This window comes from Cebus imitator, unplaced genomic scaffold, assembly GCF_001604975.1.
Source record: "Cebus imitator isolate Cc_AM_T3 unplaced genomic scaffold, Cebus_imitator-1.0 Scaffold213, whole genome shotgun sequence".
Taxonomy (NCBI): domain Eukaryota; kingdom Metazoa; phylum Chordata; class Mammalia; order Primates; family Cebidae; genus Cebus; species Cebus imitator.
The window spans coordinates 2,262,593-2,270,213 of record NW_016107528.1 but is presented as its reverse complement, the minus strand read 5'-3'; the positions used below and the strand labels follow the sequence as shown (position 1 = coordinate 2,270,213).

Genomic DNA, 7,621 nt, shown 5'->3' with positions numbered 1-7,621 from the left:
TTCTTCATCCTTTCTTTTCTCCTCTCTAAAATGTAGACATGATGGCTGGAGCTCAAGCAACCATCTTGGAATATAAGGTAGGGAAGCTGCAGGATGAAAAAGGCGGCTCCTGACAGTGTCATGAACAGGGTTCTTTCCTCTGGGCTCCTTCGATTTCTATTTTGTTTATGCCATTTTATTTGGGGTTCACCTTCATTCTCAGCTAAACCAGTCCCTAGCTGATATGTATCCGTTTTATACCATAACATGGTTCAGGCAACATAAGCTGCATGATGCTTGTGTCCTCAAAAAGGCTGAGCATCTTGACCATAAGAAAGAGTTCCATCATTCTGGGAGATTTAGTATAATTCTAGGTGGCTGTGTCTCCCACCAAGTAGTAAATGAAAAGGTATGCAGGAGGGGAGTAAGGAGCAGATTTTAAAGATCTACTCCACTCTTCTACACAGGACTATGTTTAGCCTTTGTGTTGCCACAGATACTCCAGAAAGAACTTCATTAACCCTCTTGAAGCTCTTACCAAGGTTTCTTTCTGCTTGCAGCTGGGAATTCTATCCTATTTTCTCTTACTGCAATTCAGACAAGTCCCTCCTCATCATCTTCAAGTGGAAAAAGAGGTACAGGAATTGTCTGCTACAAACAACATTTCAATATAGAATCCTCTGTTCATCCATTACACAAACTCTTATATCAGGTCATACTATGTGCAAGTCACTGTAGTAAGCTTGGGGTAGAGTGACATCTCTCTGAAAACTGTTTCTGGTTATTGTTTTGGTCTCTAAAAGCTGAAGCCCTGACTCTAGGCAACAGGCCAATTATTCCAAAGCCAGGGTTTGGATCTCGACCTTAAAAACATTACTCAGGATTAGAACCTTCTGTAAATCAGAAAAATGTGATTGTTGGGTTTAGGGTTTTGGATACATAATTACCTCTCTTCTATTGAAATAGGAGTTTGAGTTCCCCTCAAACTCCTAAATGACTTCATGACACTCATATAAATTACCCTTCTTCAATAATTCAGGAAAAATTCTCCAAATTAATCTATTCATAATCTCCCTCTCCCTCTCTCTCTCCTCCCAAGATAGGGATACATAATAAAGAACATCGTGCATTTCCTGGTTCATTGTAGATCTTCAATAAATTTTACCCTAATCGACTTCCTTCAGTTTTATGCTTTATGTTCTGTATTCTCTCTTGTACCTTACCATTTAATAATTATTTTTAATAGTAGGAATTATTACTATTTTGTTACTTTTTGTAATTTTTTGTTACTTTTTCTTCTTGTTTTCCTAATATTACTGCAAATTACCAATTATTCAGATTGATCTTCAGGAGGTTTGTCCAGAAAGCACCATAATTCAAAATACGAGGCAATCCTTATATGATGAATATTTATCATTACCATATGGTCTTATGGTTACATTTGAATGTGGAAATACCCCTTCTGAAACTGTTGCAAGAAATCACTTCAACTAAGTCAGACCATGAAGCCATGAATATCTGCACCAGAAGCAACTGGAAGGCTGGCCGGCTTCCCCAGGGCTGTGGTTTCGGTTAAAAGGGAGAAATCCAACTAACACCCTGTTAATGGGGTGTGAAACTGGGATATTTGTGCTAACCAGGAGTCACCCTCCTTCCTAGACCCAAGCAAATGGGGCTGCCTTTTACACAGCTTGCCTCACCAATTCCCTGGCAGCTAATGAAGTATTTTTATTTAAAAGGGCTTTTACAGAGCCAATAGATGTGGTTGCTTTAAAGCATCCACAGGATAATAGGAAATAGCAGTAACTAAGTGGATTGTTGAGGGAATCCAAAATTATTCCCCAGGGCCAGGGCCACCTCCTGCTTTCTGGGTAGACTGGCTTGGATTAGACCAACTCTTACACCTTAAACTTGACCCTCTACTTTATAGCCTGGGGCAGGTAGGCACATAAGCTACTAACACAAGAAGTCTCCATTAAAATCCTGAAGGTAGAATTTCAATGCATGTCCCTGTAACTAAAAGGAACAAACTGTGGTGATTTTCTGAAGGCCACCCTATGTATAAACAATTTAGACACTTATGAGAAATTCTCTTACTCGTCTCCTTTTTACAGTTCTGAAGTTACATACATAAAAAGAAACAGCTTTTTCCATTCATCTGGCTTAATGTATTAGTTTTTTCTTATTCATTTCACAACATCCTGTTGGGCCTACGCTGCTAAGAAAGTCTCTTACATATTTGGGGTTTGTTGGAGGGGGCACAGGACACTGGAAAGGGAGGATGTAGAGAAGCTTGTGGTGAATTTTAACAGGAAATGTCTTTAACAAATGAAGCCTCTCTTCCCTTGCCTAGTTCTGAAATGCCTCTGGCTTGAAAATTCCCCATATGCTCGTTATTTATGTACACCACGCAAAGTCTAAACAAAGAGCTCCATTCTTGATCCCCCCACACAGCCTGGAGCAGCTAGGAAATTTTCCACCGGAGAGATATACGGGGATCCGGAGCAGAACCACACCAAGGGTCACTGTGCTGGCAAAAACCAGATATAAGGTTGTAGGGACAATGTGGAGTAGATCCACCTGCCTCCTAGAGAAAAGGTTGTTTATTTCCAATAAGTTCAAATCTTCCAGTTGTGCCTGTATTAGTTTTCTCTGGCTGCTGTAACAAAGTACCACAAAGGGATGGGTTAAAACAGCAAGCATTCCTTGTTTCACAGTTCTGGAGTTCTGGAGGTTAGAAGGCAGTGAGGAAGAACTCGTTCGCTCTTCTAGCTTCTGGTGGTGTGTCGGTAATCCCTGGGTATCTCCTGGCTTGTAGAAGCACTGCCCTGATCTCTGTCTTCATCTGCATGTGGTGCTTTCCCTGTGTGTGCGTGTCTGCATCCAAATTCCCGTTTTTATAAGGATACCAGTCACGATAGATGAGGGCCCACCTTAAAGACTTCATCTTAAATAACATCTGCAGAAATCCTATTTCCAAACAGAGTTACATTCACTGCTACTAGGGGTTAGGACTTGAGCACATAAATTGTAGGGGACACAACACACCTATTACAGTGTCCAATATAAAACATCCTGGCCACAAAGCTGACAACCCTGCCCAGGGGCAGCTAGTGGGAGGATCACAGATTAGTCTTTCAAAAAAAAATGGCCAAGGACGGTGGCTTATGCCTGTAATCCCAGTGCTTTGGGAGGCCAAGGCAGGCAGATCACCTGATGTTCAGAAGTTCAAGGCCAACCTGGCCAACATGGTGAAACCCTGTATCTACTAAAAATACAAAAATTAGCCAGGCGTGATGATGCATGCCTGTAGTTCCAGCTACTCAGAAGGCTGAGGCAGGAGAATCACCTGAAACCAGGAGGCAGAGGTTGCAATGAGCTGGGATGGCGGCACTGAACTCCAGCCTGCTGGGCAACAGAGCTAGGCTCCATCTCAAAAAAAAAAAAAAAGTGGCCATCCTGGGCTTCAAAGGGCAAGTTTCTGAGCTGCAGAAATTCTCAAGGAAGAGCTAACCCTTGAAAGATCCTCCATGAGAATGAGGAAGGAAACCATTCAAGACAGAGTGGCTGTGCCTGAGTCCTCTGGTTCTTCATTTTCCTGCCTTTCTTTCAGCAAACGGCTGGGCAAAAATCTCACTAAATCTATGAAAGCAGCGGGATTGCTCTGCCCTAGGCTTCCCCTACTCAGAACTGACCTTTTCCATTGCTTCCCCTTAGACATTAATGGAAGGAAAGAAGGCAGAGATGGGGCATTAATCACCAGCCTTCAACCTGTGGTCTTAATTCAGCTCTGTTCTTCCTTGAAATACTTCCTTCCTGTTTCCCTTCTCCCTCTCCCTCTTCCACCCCAAAAACCAAGAATACAGTCCATGGGAAATTTTTAAGGAAAACAATAAAGTGAAAAAGTGAAACTTCTGCAGTCAGCAACGTGTTTGACGTCCCCAAGTCCTCTCTCGCTCAGATTCCAAAGTCTATTAGCCCTGGCCTGTGGTGGCCACCAATACTTGCGTTCTTTAATTCTGGTTTTGATTGAACTTTCTCAGTCCTCAAGGGAGTAGGCAAGAATTGCTGTGTAGAATTGTTTTCCAATCATTTGTTTGTGTGTTGGTTGTGTATTGCTTGTTCCCTTCAAAGTATCTGTGCCATCCCTCTACTACACAGTGGAGAGGAGGCTCCAGGGACAGCTGCCAGGGCTGAGACAGAGTGATGTTCTTCTCCTCCCGTGGCCATGCCCAAGTCAGCTTTTAGCATTGAATGGAGCTGTTGGTTTGCTCTGTCCCATCACTACTGCCCCTAAGGACTGTCCTGGGCTGCGGCTTATACCAGCTCCCGATTCTGCCCCTTTTGTGCCATTTTAACCACACCGTTGGTCCAGACTGTTGCCCCCTGACTGAATTGCTGTTACCACCTGCGTATCAGAGGGAGTGCAGGGTTTGTTCTCTGACGTCCCAGCTCTCTGCTCCGGTAAAACTTCTATTTTAACCAACTAGCAGTCAGCACCTACCCAACAGGTAAGAAAGTAGATGATCAGTCAGTGCCGACCTTACAAAAACCATCCACCACTTTTTTCAGGGCATCACATACCCTCAGCATGTGCAGGTCTGAAGAGGGTTGGAATGCTTTGCAGTAGCAGTTAAAAATCAGCCCTGGGGACATTAAGGGCTATTTGGTAAATACATGTTCATTTTTAGGTTACCTGCTTCCTGTTATGATTTAGCTCCAGGCTATCTGTTTAATTGGAGTCTAATGTGTGAATGTAGAGATTCCAGTTTAAGATGACAGTTGATATTTTTATTTATTTAGTGAATATAGTATTCACCATTCACCTAAACTGTTCTATGTGCTTTACAAATATTAAATCACTTAAGTCAGCACAACCGTACGTGGTCGGTGCAAGCATTGCCATTTTTATTTTAAAGGTGAGGAACAAGACACACAAAAAGGTTTAGTAACTTGCTAAAGGCACTCAGCTAGTAACCAGCAGAGCTGGGATTCAAACTTTCCTAGTCTAATCGAGAGTCTGAACTCATAACCACTACACTGAGGAACAGCTATAACTCTACTACCTCAATGGAGCCAAAAAACGGTAGGAAATAAAGTCGCAGCTCAAAAGAGAACTCCCTGGATGAAAACTCACTTGTTTCTCTGTGAGGCATTTACTGCACTTAAACACAACCTTTCTCTAGCTCAACAGGGCTAGCCAGAGATTAGACAAAACAGGAAATTTTGGCACTGAGGGATAGTTATAGTTATCCAAAGGGATGCATCCCTTCAATTAGGATAGTACCAGATCTCTGAGTGCTGCTGGGCTAGACTACTTTCCTCTTACTACTAAAGGCCTTCACTCTGTCCCTGGTCTTCTATAGATGGGAATCCTAATGTGGCAAACACACACAAAAAAAACTTGTACAATTTTTATTAAAGGGAATTATTTTTAACTATGGGAAAAAATAATATCCAAATTTTCCACATTTTATTCTTTTAATTTTTAATCATTTTTATTGCATATATTTATAGGGTACAATGTGATGTTTTGATCTATGTATATGTTATAGAAAGATTCAATCAAGCTAATTAATATATGCATTGCCCCACAAATTTATCATTTTTTGTGATGAGAACAATTAAAACTCTATTTTAGCAATTTTGAAATAGGTAATACATTATCGACCACGCATGGTGGCTCACATCTGTAATCCCAGCACTTTGGGAGGTCAACACGGGAGGATCACTTGAGTCCAGGAGTTCAAGACCAGCCTGGACAATATAGTGTGACCCAAACTTTACCAAAAAAAAAGATTAAAGAATAAAATAAAATAAATATAATGGGCTAACTCTGTACACATGAGCTATGGCATGACAGCCCACCACTCCAGCCCACTCAAGCAGCAGAATAAAGCTCATAAAGGTGGGCGGCTTCGGGGTCAGGGATCTGCACAGCTGGATGGCAAGGGCCGTCTAGCACTGAAAACCCTAAGCAAGAAGGTGAGAAAAGAACTCAGCAGAGCAGACCAGAGGCATCCCACCAGCCAGCTCCAAAAGCAGAAGAAGGAGGCGGTTCTGGCAGAGAAGAGACAGCTGGGTAGCAGGGATGGCCCTCCTCATCACACTAGCTGTCCAGGGAATATCTGGCCTCCCACTGAAGAAACAAATAGATGCCAGAAAGAAGCTAAGTAAAGCAGTGGAGAAGCACTTTCCGGATGCACTCTAACTCCTCTTGTTAGACACTCAACAGGAGGCAGGGATGCTGCTTAGGCAGTTGGCTAACCAGAAGCAACGGCATCATGATTTTCAAGATCGGCAGGCCTACCTACTTGCTCATGCTGCTGATTTTGCTCCTAGTGAAGAGAATAACTTAGTGGGCACCTTGAAAATTGCAGGCTATGTTCATGGGCAGACTCTGAATGTCAATAGATTGCTGCATATCACTGGACATGGTGATTTCCAGATGAAACAGATAGATGTCCCCATGGACTCTTTCCCTTTAAATCCTAGAGTAATTAAATCCCAAAATCGACTTGTGCTATGGATACTGTCGATGATATGGAAGAAGACCTTAAGGTCCTAATGAAGGCAGACCCTGATAGACAGGAATTCTGACAAACAGAGGTTACCCCAGATCCAGTGGAGGGGGCGCAAACCTGGCCCAGTGAGGAGGGGTTGAGTGAGACAAAGGATTTCTTGAAGGAAAGTTCTAAGGTGGCAAAGAATATGATGATATAGAACGTGAGGATTTTATGAAGGAGGAGTCTCAGGATGAAAGTGTGAAGATGAAGAAGAGGAGGAACGTGAAACTATGACTTCAGGGCAGTCGGTGCATGATGATCTCTATGATGAGAAAGTGGATAAAGAACAAAATCAGCGGCATGGGCAAATAGGCCTGCTGAGCTTGAAAATGCAAAAATGATGGAGAAATGTAAACAAGACTGGAAAATATGTTTCCAGATGAAGTGGACACCCCCCGTGATATGGCTGTTAGAATTCAATTTCAGAAATACAGAGACCTCACAAGCTTCCAGACATCTCCACGGGATCCTAAGGGAAAATCTTCCTCAAGATTATGCTTGAATATTTCAGTTTCAGAACTTTTACTAATACTAGGAAAAGCATCTTTAAAGAGATTGAAGAAAATGGTTGAAGGAGCTGTTGTTGGCTGGTGTGTCACACTTCACGTCTCTGAAGTCCCTGTCAGTGGTTGAGTGCTTCAGACAAGGAGCACCCTTGATTGCATTTTCTTCACTACCTCATGAACAGAAGATGTTAGTATTTAAAATGGTGGTGAGGCATGACCCTGGCAACCCTGAATCTGTGAAAGCCAAGGAGGAGCTCATATTTCACTGCGGATTCAGGCGCTTAGGCGCTTCCAAGCCTCACCTTTATTCTCTCAGCACACTGCAGCACAAATCTGCGGAAGCTAAAATCTCAGGACACAGAGCTGATGAACCTCTATAAATGAGTTTTCCCCAAATGGGCTTATGATCCATATGTACCAGAACCAGTGCCTTGTGTAAAAAGTGAGATTATTTCAACAGTGCCTCAGATGGGCGTGGAGTAATGGATTTAAAGAGATCCTGTCTTACTGATGGCAGTCTGCACTCCAGGGATGGGAGTCACAAATTCTGTTTGGGCAAAGTTTATTTTC

The 7,621-nt window shown here is 42.7% G+C and overlaps 1 pseudogene; it reads left to right on the top strand.

The window, feature by feature from the left end:
* Positions 1 to 5,823: 5,823 nt before the first annotated feature.
* Positions 5,824 to 7,397, top strand: LOC108318000 (annotated as a pseudogene).
* The last annotated feature ends 224 nt before the right edge of the window (positions 7,398 to 7,621 follow it).